This window comes from Lycorma delicatula, chromosome 9, assembly GCF_047948215.1.
Source record: "Lycorma delicatula isolate Av1 chromosome 9, ASM4794821v1, whole genome shotgun sequence".
NCBI lineage: Eukaryota > Metazoa > Arthropoda > Insecta > Hemiptera > Fulgoridae > Lycorma > Lycorma delicatula.
In genome coordinates, this window is record NC_134463.1 from 125,553,838 (window position 1) to 125,567,621 (window position 13,784).

The following is a 13,784-nucleotide window of genomic DNA, read 5'->3' on the forward strand; positions in this document are numbered from 1 at the left end:
ACTGTCGCTGAGGGAAAGCCCGGTCAGACTTCAATGGACGAGCCGCAACTCCCTGACTTCGCCGGAGACCAGCTTCCGGACCTTCCAGCTCTTCTCATAGCTCATAAAACGGACCTTTTCAGGACCACCACAAGGTTATGAATTACGAGCCGTAGAAGCCATTCGACGACTACAATCCTTCTCAGAGCTACCATAAGGTTAGTGATTATAACGAGTTGTCGAAGCCAACCACGACAAAAACGGCACTTTTCAGGGCTAAGATTAGTAAGTGCCACATGCCGTCGTGTGCTACCCGGTGACAGTGTCAACTTTCACCGTATAAACTCTTCCCCACCCTACAGTTAACTCGCGAAGACCGGACGTGTAAAAAAGTGGTCGATTAAACACAGCGCCTGATTTTGAAGTCGAGAGTTCTAAGGTTCAATTCCTAGCAAAGGCAGTTACTTACTATGATTTCAACCTTAGAACTCTCGACTTCAAAATCAGCTGATTTGCGATGAAGAGTTACAACTAGGCCAGCTCCGTAGGAAATACTTCAGAGGATGATATGTATGAGTGTAAATGAAGTCTTGCCCAAACCTCAGTTCGACCATTCCTCTGAGATGTGTGATTAATTGAAACACAACCACCAAATAACACCGTATCCATGATCTAGTTAACAAGTCTGTGTAAAAATAACTGACTTTACTAGGATTTGAATGCTGGAACTCTTGACTTCCTAATCAGCTGATTTGGGAAGACGTGTTCACCATTAGATGTTCAATCCGATGGGTTAAGGAAATAGTTTACCTCGCAGCTGTTTCACACTGGTGTCAGATGACATTATTGGGTGGTTTATTTTTTAAATCAGTTTAAACCTACTTTAGAATGTGGTTGAAATAAACATCAGCTGATATAAAATTTTTTAATGCAACTAGGTATCTAGAATTTGTTCATTCAGGACAATGTATAGATAGGTGAATGTATGTTTGCAAATGTCTTGAAGGAGAAAAGCTCAACAGCAAAAGATAAAAAAAATAATTCCTTCATACTTCTCTTAGAAGGATTTACTTCTTAAAAATCTTGAATTTTAAAAAAGGATATAAGTGTCAAATGCAGTTTGAAGATTAATTGTCAGAACATTTGGATGATTGTTGAGTTTTGATTAATAAATTGAGATTTCTTCTGGAATTGTAGGTATATGGAGAGTCATTTATATTATTGTTTATAATGGACCAAGGTAAATCTGCGAGTTGTGAAAAACTTTGGATTAAAAAAATAATATAATTGCATCGGATTCTGTTAATATTCTCAGTAACCGGCTGCCATATGGCTTTGTAAATAATTAACTTGTTCAGAGATAATTTTGAGTTTCAATTTACAATCCAGTACAACTGAAAAAATTTAGTAATCAGTTATTCTCATTTTTCCAAATGTGGGCCTTTTGTCAAGGTGAATACCAATGTATTTCTAGAATTTGATTGTGGTAGCTGAATGTCATCGAGTATAACAAATGGACATTTGTTCAGAGAATAAAACTAACATGCATACTTTTATTTTCATTAGACTATTTGCCACATTTTTCACCATGCTCAATGTTGTTTAACTATTCTTGGAGGTGTAACATGATGTCTGGTGATGTGTGAATTACTTTTACACAGTACAAGCTGCTATTTTAGTGTTGGGAGAAATTGGTAAACTGGAAGTGTGTGAGGAATACACTTCATTGAGGAATGCCTGTATTTATGGAAAACAGTGGGGACACTTCACTCTGGAATTTAACCTTGAAATATCCATTACTTAAAAAAGAAATGAAAATGTTAAAATACTGAAAAGGTAGATGCTGATTAATTTCAAAAAGACCACTGTGCCACCGTTAATCTAAAGGCTTACCAGATATCAAGAAAACCAGTAGAACACTGTTTTTTGTATAAAGCTAACTGAATATTAGCAATTACTCTATGAATCTTCGATGGTAATATGATCTGTTTGAAAGCCAATCTGGAATCAGATATTAATTTGCTTTGTTCTAAAAAGGTTTTAATCATCTAAGTAGATTTCTTGAAAACTTTTTAAGTGCAGGTAGCATGCTAATCGGCTGATATGATGTTATGTCATTAGGTGGTTTGCCTGGTTTCAGCTATTTTCCATAGATCCAGAAAGTATTCAGTTATGAGAAAGTGTATAATGTAATAATAATTATAACTAGCAAACTAAGAACTCTATGATCAGCGACATTGTAGATAGTTTATGAATTAAATGGTATGTGAAAGATGAAAATACAGGATTTTAATAGTTTAATGATAAGAAAATTAATATTTAATTTTACAAAAGCAAAAACATCTATTTATATATTAAAAACAGAATAAAATAATATCACGTTGTTGGGTTGGGTTTGTGATTTTTCAGTTCTATTTCTTATATCTCCGTGCCAACTATCTATAAATTTCTTAAACAACTTTTGAATTAAAATCTTTTTGAAATTAATTTAACGCATATTCTCTTCCCTCTTCCCTCTGAACCTCGCTAATTCCTCCTTCATCTACATTTATCCTATCCATTTCCTTCTTTAAATTTTCTAACCAACCGACCTTTTTTTTAGATTTCTAACAATCCACGTTTCGACTCGTAGAATGTTATTTTTTAATTTTCTGGTGATCCCTTCCTTAGTAGCCTCCACTCGGAGATCCAAATGAGAGACTAGTTTACCTCCAAAATATTTTACCAAGGAAGGTGCCTCCAACTTTGTTACATGAAAATGCCGGGAGCTACATTTTCTTTGAAAAAAAAAAGCTGTACTTTTCCATTACTTTCAGCTGCGCAGTACTCAGAAGATTGAGTGATGGTGGCCATTTAAGTCCTCCTGACCTACACCCTTAACAACTACTGAGAGCTGCTGCCCTCTTTCAGGAATCATTCCTTAGTATGGCTCTCAACAGATACCTCTCCGATATGGTTCCACCTTCGGTCCAGCTATTCTGTATCACTGAGCACTGAAGGGCCCTCATCAATCGCCAGGTTTCATGAGTCATAGAGGGAGTTTTTAGATTAAAATAATCTTCCATCACACAAAAGTAAAAACTTTGATCACACGTGACCAGCAGTTATCAGTTTATAAAAAATAACACGATTGTTTAATATATCTAATACTATTTTATGTAACTGAAAAATATTTTATAGGAGAAAAAGTCTTAAAAAAAATTTTAATTTTGAATAAAAACAATCTATCAACGATTATTAATTAAAATAAAAATAAAAAAAATAGCTCAAAGAAAAAATTAACCTTGAACCAAGCAAAATTTCATTTTCAATAGTAGATTTATTAACAATAAAATTATTAGAAACTGTGTTAAAACTATTAGGAACTGTGTTGTTAATTATTAGTTATTTTATTATTACCGATATTACAGCATAGCTATTGTCTGCATTATGATTGGAAAACGCAATAAAATTGATCGCGTTTTATTACTAACACGATTTTTCCATCGTTCCAAATTTGAACGCTTAAAACTCGATAACGAAGGCGTTAACAGAAAAACGGCGTTCACCGTTGTTTTTTTTTTCGAAAAATTTAAACCGAAATCACGTATCGTACGTCAACCATCCTATTTAAAAAAATTAAGTTTGATTTATACGGCGGAAAAAATTAAAAACCCACAGTAATGCAGATTTTTTTAACTTTGGTGAACCCCATTTCTTTCTGCGCCCGTAAACGCTTTTTTTCGAATTATAATATATTTACACGATTTTTTTTTTTTTACGAAGGATTCGGCGATTATATTTCTTCTTCGCTTCCGTCGCCCCAATTTAGCGAATATACTAGCTGCAGAGGTGTGCCTGTGGCACGCCCTCCGCAGCTAGGCCCTGCGGACCGGTAATCGCTAACGCACAGATTTGAGCGTGTTTAGCGAAAGATCGGATCTGTACGTTTTACATCGAGTGAGTGTAATCAAAACGCAGGGCTAAACGAATTAATTTATCGGATGACCGAGATCCGGTCGATCAAGAGCGTACCCGATGAGTTAAACAACGGTTAGCGCTCGACCTGCCGATAGTTACGCCGTTTGAATCATAAAAATCGGACCAGCGGTTGCCGAGATATTACGGTGGCACCCCCTCTCCGATTTCCGAACGGCGCCCCGGGGGCGTTTGAAAATATTATCGTATTTAAAAATTAAATGTCCTCACCTGTCTTACATCGATAAGAAAACATTTAAACGCGGTTATTTAAAATTTAAAGAGCTCTTTAATACGATTAAACCATAGAGTTTTAATTTTTATATGTATTTTTAATAGGGATGATTACGTATGTGTATACAGAGTGTTTCTAAAATACTGGGCTGGCAATACTTTTTCGGATTCTATTTGTAAAACTAAACGAAAAATATCCTTAGGAATGGCAATTTCTCCTTCGTTCTGTCATCAGCCTCTGAAACTGTCATCAGACAAACAGACAGAATGATAGAGAGAGAGAGAGAGAGTGTGTGAGAGAGACAGACAGACAGACACACACACACAGAGAGAGAGATAGAGACAGACAGACAGACACACACACACACACAGAGAGAGAGAGAGAGAGAGAGAGAGAGAGCAGCGATGAAGAAAACAATAATTTTTATTTTGAATTATCTTCCAATAAGCCACGTCTTATCACAAGGTGAATTAAATGACTTGGTTAGGGATTTAAATTTATCAAAAAATCAAGATGAACTGTTAGGATCAAGACTGCAAGGTTAGAATTTATTTCAAAAAATAAACATTTTGGGCTTTCAAAGCCGACAAAAAGTACTTTCCCGCTACTTTATTGATGAAAAATAATTTAATTTATTGCACAAATATTGATGAACTTATGTTGCACTTAAGACAAGTTCATAAACCTGAGGACTGGCGCCTTTTCATAGATTCATCCAAGTATAGTTTCAAAGAGGTTCTACCGCACAACGGTAACAAATATCCTTTGATACCAATCGCTTACAGTATTAATTTGGAAGAGAAATACGATGTGATGAAAGACGTTCTTGAAAAAATAAATTATACAAAACATAGCTGGAACATATGTGGTGATTTGAAAGTTATAACTATTTTGTTAGGCTATACTAAGTACATGAGTTTTCTTTGCGAATGGGACAGCCAAGCTAGGGATAAACATTGTTACCAGAGTGGAAGAAATGAGACAACTTAACTCCAAATGGGAAAAATATTATTCATGACCCCTTAGCTGAATCCAAAAAAATATTTATAACCCCCTCAAGCTAGGACTAATGAAAATTTTTGTAAAAGCAGTGAAAGCTAGTCCCAGATTTCTGTACAGAAATATTTCTAGGCAGAAATTTCCAAATATAAGTGAAAGAAAAATTAAAGACCGAGTATTTGTTGGTCCTCAAAAATGAGTTGGTCAAAGATGATGTATTTAACTAGATGCTAAATAATGTAGAAAGTGTAGCTTGGGCTTCATTTAAAGACGTTTGCAGAAATTTTCTCGGCAAACAAAAATCTGACAATTATCACGATATTGTTAATCAACTTCTTACTTCATACAGAGCAATGGAATGGAATATGTCTTTGAAAATACATTTCCTCCACTCACATGAGAATTTTTTCCCGGACAGCCTCAGAAACGTAAGTGACAAACACAGTGAACATTTCCACCAAGACATTTTGGTGATGGAAAGCTTCTATAAAGGGAAATGGAATACTAACATGCTAGCTAATTACTGTTGGACATTAATTCGGGATGTGCCTGAGGCTATTTATAAAAGAAAAGCATCAGCAAAATCATTCTAACACAGGTATGACTATGCAAAATTATAAATTTTAAATATATTTTCCCTTAATTTCTTTGAAGCGTAATTTATTTAAAACTAAGGGTGATAGAAATATTGTATTTACAGATTTATAATGTACGCAAAAAATCAGTTGAAGAAATGTTATCACACTTAGAGAGACATTAAAAATAATTTTTTGTCTATCAGTGTTATTCATTTAAAATGTTGTTTTTGTCAAATTTAATTGTATTGGAACATTTCATGTTGTCCACTTGTGTTGCAAGATCTTGATTTCATATGTACTATCCCCAAAATTGGAATGCTGAGATTAATTTCCCATTTTTTGGTTTATTCCTTCCATTGTTTCCTCTACTTCTTTTCAACAGCATCTAAGCCAATCCTTTTTTCCTACTTTTTGGGGACAAAAAGCACCCAAAATCACTGTGCTTTATTTTTATTTGAATTTATTATTTTTGGTTTTGAATCAATGAAATTTACTTTTAGTTAATTTTAGCATAAATCTTATTTTTAATTAAATATTTTAGTGGTGATCTTGAAAACTATTGAGTAAAAGGATGATCAACGGGGAAGCATATTGAAACATTTAAATCCCTTTTACTTTATCCAGAAGGAATCTATCAATAATGGAATGCCGATTATAATTCTGAAGTATCTTTTCTATTTTACCGAAATGCATTTTCTTTTTTGTATTTTCATTAAATGTAATATCTGTTAAACATTAGAATTATAAGTCCAATACGAATGAATGATCAACCTTTTAAAATTTTCCAGTTAACTGGATTTCCTCTTGTAAAGGTCAATCGGTGTTCTACTGTATATAAATGTATTTTTTCTTAATATTTTATTTTATATGTATAACGATTTTTAATTTTAGTTCAAATTATGTCAAGGAGCTTATCTGTTCGATGTATTCAAGAAGTTCACTATGGTTCAAGATAACTGATGAACAGAATTCTCACAGAATTTATCCATCGTTTCGGTGATAGTCATAAACTCAACTGTTCTACTTTGTTATGAACTTAGTTTTCAATACTTATAAACATTTTGGAATACCTAGGTTCAGAAAGCATTATCATAATGTAAATGCAATGAAATTTAAGTAATTTAAACATTTAAGTTATTTATGATGACATTTAAAAAAGCCTCTCTAATACAAAAAAACATCTTACTTCCAATCCATTCAAGATGTAACTGTGCTCACAAACTATTTCAGAAGCTGAATACATTTTGTAAATTAACATAATTAATTATTTCGTTGCATTTAAGTAGAACCTCAATAACAATGTTAAAAAAACAAATTAACTTATTGCAATTCCCTCATTTATACATGTCCTTAAATTAAAACCTTAAATACCTAACAATAATACATATTACCTGTAAGTGTCTAAATTTTATTTGTGTTTTTTTTTAGGATCAGAATGTGGTATAAGTGGGTTAGTTAACTACAGGCAGCCAAGAAATTCCACATCATCACAAGGACGTATTGTAAACGGTAAAGAAAGCCAGAGAGGAGCTTGGCCATGGCAGGTATCTGTCTTACAAATGTCAATCAATCAAATAATCTTACTAATATAATTTAAAAAATTAAATGAGATAATCTGGACACAAGGAAAGATGGTGGAATATTTCACAACCTCAAAGAGCTGAAGAAGACTAATTCAGCAGTGAAAGGGAAGAAGGAATTTGGTTAGGTTAAACCAGAGCTACACTCTGGTTATATTTTGTCTTCTTTACTACACCATCCCCTCTATTTATTAATACTGATATTTTTTGGCATTATTTATCATCAATACAACTTGGCATTAATACATAATTTATGAGGTCTTAGGTAAAGCAGTAAGCTATTCCAATCCATCTTGATGGAAAGATATTCTTTTTCATCGTTCACGCCATTTTCTATCCCTTGACCTCTTCTTCCACATTATCGCCTGTTTTCAGTAGATTCAACCCTATTTGGTTCTTCATGCTAAGGATATTAGGGTAGGTACAGTCGTCGGTGTACCCATCGGGTTGGTCTAGTGGTGAACACGTCTTCCCAAATCAGCTGATTTGGAAGTTGAGAGTTGCAGTGTTCAAGTCCTAGTAAAGTCAGTTATTTTTACACGGATTTGAATACTAGATCGAGGATACCGGTGTTCTTTGGTGGCTGGGTTTCAATTAACCACACATCTCAGGAATGGTCGAACCGAAACTGTACAAGACTACACTTCATTTACACTCATGCATATCATCCACATTCATCCTCTAAAGTATTATCTGAAAGGTAATTACCAGGAACTAAACAGGAAAAAAGAAAGAAAGGTAGAGTCGGTGTGCATCTTCAATACGATCCGATTCAGAAACTTTATTTTGTATCCAGTGACTGCAAAATAAGCCCAATGGCTTTAGTGCCTACCAGGTGATACAGGCCTCATAATCTCCCTTCAAATAACAGATCCTATTTCAGATAACAGATACAAAAAATAGGTGATAAACTAGAAACATGAAAAAATCAAATGTTCTGATCACAATTAACTTTCTGTTAAAAACATTAATAAAAAATTGTCTCTTGTGGTCAAAATTAATGAAAAATGTATAATAGAAAATGAATTCAAAGGTTATTTCTTTTTAACATATTTATATTAAATGTTTTTAATCTTCTAAAGAAAATGATTAATTTTATAAACGAGAATATAAAATAAATATAGATAAAGTGATATTACCAATTAAAGTACAATAACCAATATTTTTAGAAAGGATAATTGTACAACAAAGGCTGCAGATCATGTGAAAAGGTACAATACAACATCCCCTGCCATCAGGTGATTCATTCCTTTCACATTCATCAAATTCTATAATGTGATGGCCCTACAAATTGATGATTCTACTACACACGAGCTTATCAGGAAATATTGTGCATCAAATAAACTACCATAATCTTCTTTCAGATTACAGTCCCTGAATAAAGTGACTATATTCTAATCCTTATCCTTTAGCTTTTTTTAATAAAAAAATAAAGTGATAATTGATAAAAAATCAGGTTCATCTGATACCGGTGATGTTGAAGCAGATAAAGATAAAGTGAGGTGATTTCTAAAGTAGGATGACAACAATACCTTAGATCTTATTCATGGACAGAAATTCCTATCCAAAAAGGATTCTAAGAGTGTATATTATTTATAAATACAGACTTATACAATTGTATCCTGTTTTATACTGTAAAATAATGTAACTGAAAAATCTGTACAGTTTGAAGTACAAAATATACATATTAAATTTTCTTCAACCAAAAGTAATACTTTAATAACTTTTGATAATTGATTCATATGTATTTTTTAGCACTGAATCGGAAAATAACCTTCATTTTTTCCATCACGTCAGGATGTTTCACAAATCGCAAACTTCAAAATTTGTAAAAAGTTGAAAAATTGCAAAAATGTGATACTACAAAATAGAAATACTTTTTTTTAATAATAAATTAACATAATATATTCATTTTTTTGGCTTACACTATGCATTATTACAGCTAAACAGTCGAGTGGACTGAAGAGGATAGTGGGAGGGTGAAGATGATGAGATGGTGGAAGAACTTGGCCAACAGGTTGTAACAAGACTTAACAAGATGTAACATGTTTATTGGCAGCTATCTGTGCCACTCATGGACCATACAACTGCTATCAGTGCTGTTTCAACCATCAGCTTGTGTAAATAAAGTTTTTTCCGTCCTTCATGATCAGATGCATTTTTGTTGGTGAAAATATACTGTAGGCTTTATTCACAGTCTGAACTAAACAATTTGATTTAAAACTTACACCTGACCACAGAAAATTCAGAATTGCTTGGTTCAAGGCTCAAAGAGAAGAACCTGCTACCACCTGGCACCCATTACAGAGAAAAGGATTTTCTTCCATATTTTTTCGAAAAAGGAGAATTAGTTTTCTGCACTGATGTAAGTGGACTTTTGTTTCAAATTAACATTCTCCACAAAATTGTACTGTTCATAGATTCGTTCAAAAAAGCCTCAAAGTTGTCCTTCTTCACTGGGAATACGTATCCAACAATACCCGTTGAACATTCTGTCCATTTAAAAGAGGGTTATGATAATTTGGAATTAGTTCTCGATAAAATTAAATACGATAATTGTAAGTGGATTACATGCGGCGATCTCAAAATAATATCAAAGCTCCTAGGACAGCAAGGAGGATACACAAAGTTTCTTTGTTTTTAGTGTGAATGGAATAATAAAGACACAGAAAAATACATTGGATAAGGAAAGATTGGCCAAAAAGAGCTTCATTAGAAACTGGAACCAAAAATGTGCTTCGAAAAGCTCTCATAGATCCAAATAAAGTTTTCCTTCTACATCTGCAAGTCAAGTTAGGCTTGATGAAGCAAACTGTCAAAGCCTTACCAAAAGAAGGTAAATGTTTTAAATAAATCTGTGACATATTTCCAACCTTATCAACAGCCAAACTAAAAGAGGGTGTCTTTACTGGTCCTGACATTAGAAAACTTCTCAAAGATGGTAATTTTACGAAATAAATGGAAGTTGCAGACAAAGAAGACCCTGGAGCCTTTAAAGACATAGTAGCCAAGTTTCAGGGTAATAAGAAGGATCTGAACTTCAAATCAATCCTTCATGAAAGAAATAGAAAGGAGATATCAAGAGAAATGGACAACTGCGATGATGGCAGACTATTGCTGGATGTTACACTGAGATTAACCCTATAGAGACGGTAGAAGAAAAAGCAAAAAGCCGAGTACAAACCATTCAAAGAAACTTCAACACATGGAATAAAATTGTAACTATTTTACGTACTTCATCATTAAGGGTTGGTGAAGAGGGGAAGTGGTTTCGAAAGGCATCATGTACTTATAAAAATTAATTAAATAAATAAAAATAAATTAATTTAAAACAGCATTATAATAGAAATTAGACTTATTTTGTGGTAATTTTCATTAGAAATTAACGGGTCAATGTACCTCCTCTTCAAACCACTCAACTGTTTAGCTATAAAAATATATAGCATAAGTCAAAAAAGTGATATATTAAAAAAAAATTGATATATATTTTATTGAATCACATTTTTTGCAATCTTTCAACTTTTTACAAATTAAGAAAATCACGACATGGTGAAAAAATGAAGGTTATTTTTGGATTTAGCACTAAAAATTACAAAAGAATCAATTATTAAAAACTAAAAATCACAAACATCGCAGGCTTGTAATATTAAATTATCATTTTCAAATAATTAATATCAAACTCTCAATATATGATTGTTTAAAATCATCTTTACATAAAATGTTTGCTTCTTGTAAAAAAAATCAGCTAAATCATCATATAAGACAATTAAAACTTTTAAAAGAAAAAGTGGTTTATAGTTGTGACTATAGCTGCTAACAGAAAATTTAGATTTGCACTGCAAATAAATAAATAAAAACAGTTTTTTTTGCAGTTCAAAATCAAAATATAATTTTTAGAAATTTAATGAAATCATATCTACTGAATTTCAAGTATAGAAAAAATTAAAACAATCTGATTTATTAATAGAAAATCATTCTCTTAATTCTACTGAGTGAATTAAATAATTTACAAAATAAGTGTTTAATAGGATTCTTGTTTCAGGTTCTGCATCCAAAATTTGGTTTAATCGGGCACTGGTGTGGTGGAGTGCTTGTACATCTGTCATGGAGCACACTATATATACATGGAGCACTGTACTTATATATACAGCAGCACACTGTATATACAAGTACTAAAAAATATTTATATATCTTTATCAGAAATATTTGTTATCTAGGAAGGCATTTATAAATCTAATCTACTATACTTAACACTATAACAAACCATTGTAACAGATTGTGATTTCATTTTTAAAGGTTAATCCTTATTTAAAGTCTCTCACAATGATACAATATAATGACAGAAGTGACGTTTAATAAACTTGTTCCCTAAGTCAGGTAGAATTAAGTAACATTCTGTTAGCACTGATGAATAGCATGAGATAGATTTATAAATCTACCTGCAGTGGTTAAAAGGCTTGGAAATATAATTTCAAAATACACCTTTAGAACAGAGGTAAATTTTTCATAATTTCAGGCCGCACAAAAACAATTTTATTACTACACTTAATTTTTACCCAATGCCAAATTATTTTACATTGAATTCATATTACACAATTAGTTATTTAACAATAATTAGAGAAATTCTACTTTTACAGCTTACCTTCAAGAAATGTTAATCCTCTTAATTTTGTTACTAAAGATTCAACTTCCTATTAAGAAGATAATCTTTTCTTTAAACAATGAACATGTAGCATCACAAGGTACATCAGAAATAATGTACATGTGTGCGAAAATAATTTATATATTACAGAGTGACATACATTAGTACTAAAACAAATATGTCAACACTTATACAAGCTATTTATATGAAACTGGCAAGTTAAGAATTACAATCAGTCAAGTTAATAAAGAAACGGTGAATATTTTGTAGTGGAAGGTAAGTAAATAAATGCTGCGTAGCATAAAGATAATAGCTTGAAAATAGATTTCCTTGCCGACAGCGCTTTCTAATTTTATGAAAACAAATTTTTCTATAACAATCTCTATATTAATATTACAAATATATATATTTCATATATGTTATGTATGTAATAACAGTTGGCAGTCCTGTGAATGCTAGTCAACTGCATTCCCCAGTGAAGGAGTTCTTGTAAGGATTATAAAGGAACAATAATCAAAATATAACATCTTGGAGGAAAAGTGTAAAATAGAATAACAAGGATATAAGCCACTTTTAATAAAGCAGTTATGGTATATTACCATACTTAACATCATTAAGTGTAGTTTCAGTAAATACTGTTGACATTTATTAGTGGCTGATGAAACAGTTGCCACTAATAATAATACATTTATAATAATTTAAAATAATAACTGTTGTTTTCTATTATAAAACAGTTTTCTGTATTTTTTTGTACAGTGATATCTTCAGTCTGTCTTTAGCTGCTCTATGGACAGTCGTACTAGGCGATAGGGATAGAAATGAGATGAAAAGACTGAATTAAGAATTCCTGTTGAAGATATTCTTGTCCATGAAAGATTCAGTAACTACCAGAACGATATAGGTAATGTAGGTAACCAGTATATGATGAACATCTAATATAATAAAAAATTTTCACGTAAAATCTAAAATTACAAAAGAATTTTATTAACAAATTATTTAATATTAATTTGAATAACCGAACGAGTATATAATCAGACAAATTGTCTGTATAACAAAAATAATACCTATTGAAACTAGTAAGTAAAATCCTTGATTCTACTAATTATTAATTATTAGATATTCATAAATCTAAACATTTTTCCTACTGGAACTGATTAAACTGGTGTTTCTCCATTGAGAAAAATGAAAATACATTAATATAATTATTAAAATTTGTTTACAAAATATTTTACCTTAAAATCTAAAACTAGATGGCCATTTCAAGTTTTTCTACAAATACAAAAAAAAAACCTGAGAACAATATTATGTAAGCAGTTGGAATAACATTCATAAGAAATAATAAACAAAAAATGAAAATAATAGTTTCATAAACAACTTTAATTTAGGCATAATCATAATATTATATACATATGTATACAGACGTACACACACACATATATATATATATATATATATATATATATATATATAAATAAGTGAAATTAGAAAATAAAAGAATACTATTAAAAATTATTGATTTTTTAAATTACAAACAGAATAAAATTTGTTTAAATAAATCTTATAACATTTTCAGCCATCACTGTGCTGATGCAAGATGTACCATCTTTACTGACTTATGCTTCTGTTTTCAAGCTTACATCACTGATATTATTACAGATTATATATTTTTTACTTAGAAAAAGCATATTTAGAATGCAGTCAAAGAGTGTTTTCAATTAGTTTTCTCTTCATTTAGTATGTCAAAAACTCATAACTTATAAAATTTACAGGCAGAATTCAAATCCAACTTACTTTTTGACCACATTCTAAATACG

The 13,784-nt window shown here is 31.6% G+C and overlaps 1 pseudogene; it reads left to right on the forward strand.

Moving 5' to 3' along the window:
• Window positions 1–1,209: 1,209 nt before the first annotated feature.
• The window catches only part of LOC142330752 (trypsin-1-like), a 36,035-nt pseudogene continuing 23,460 nt past the window's right edge, over window positions 1,210–13,784 (forward strand).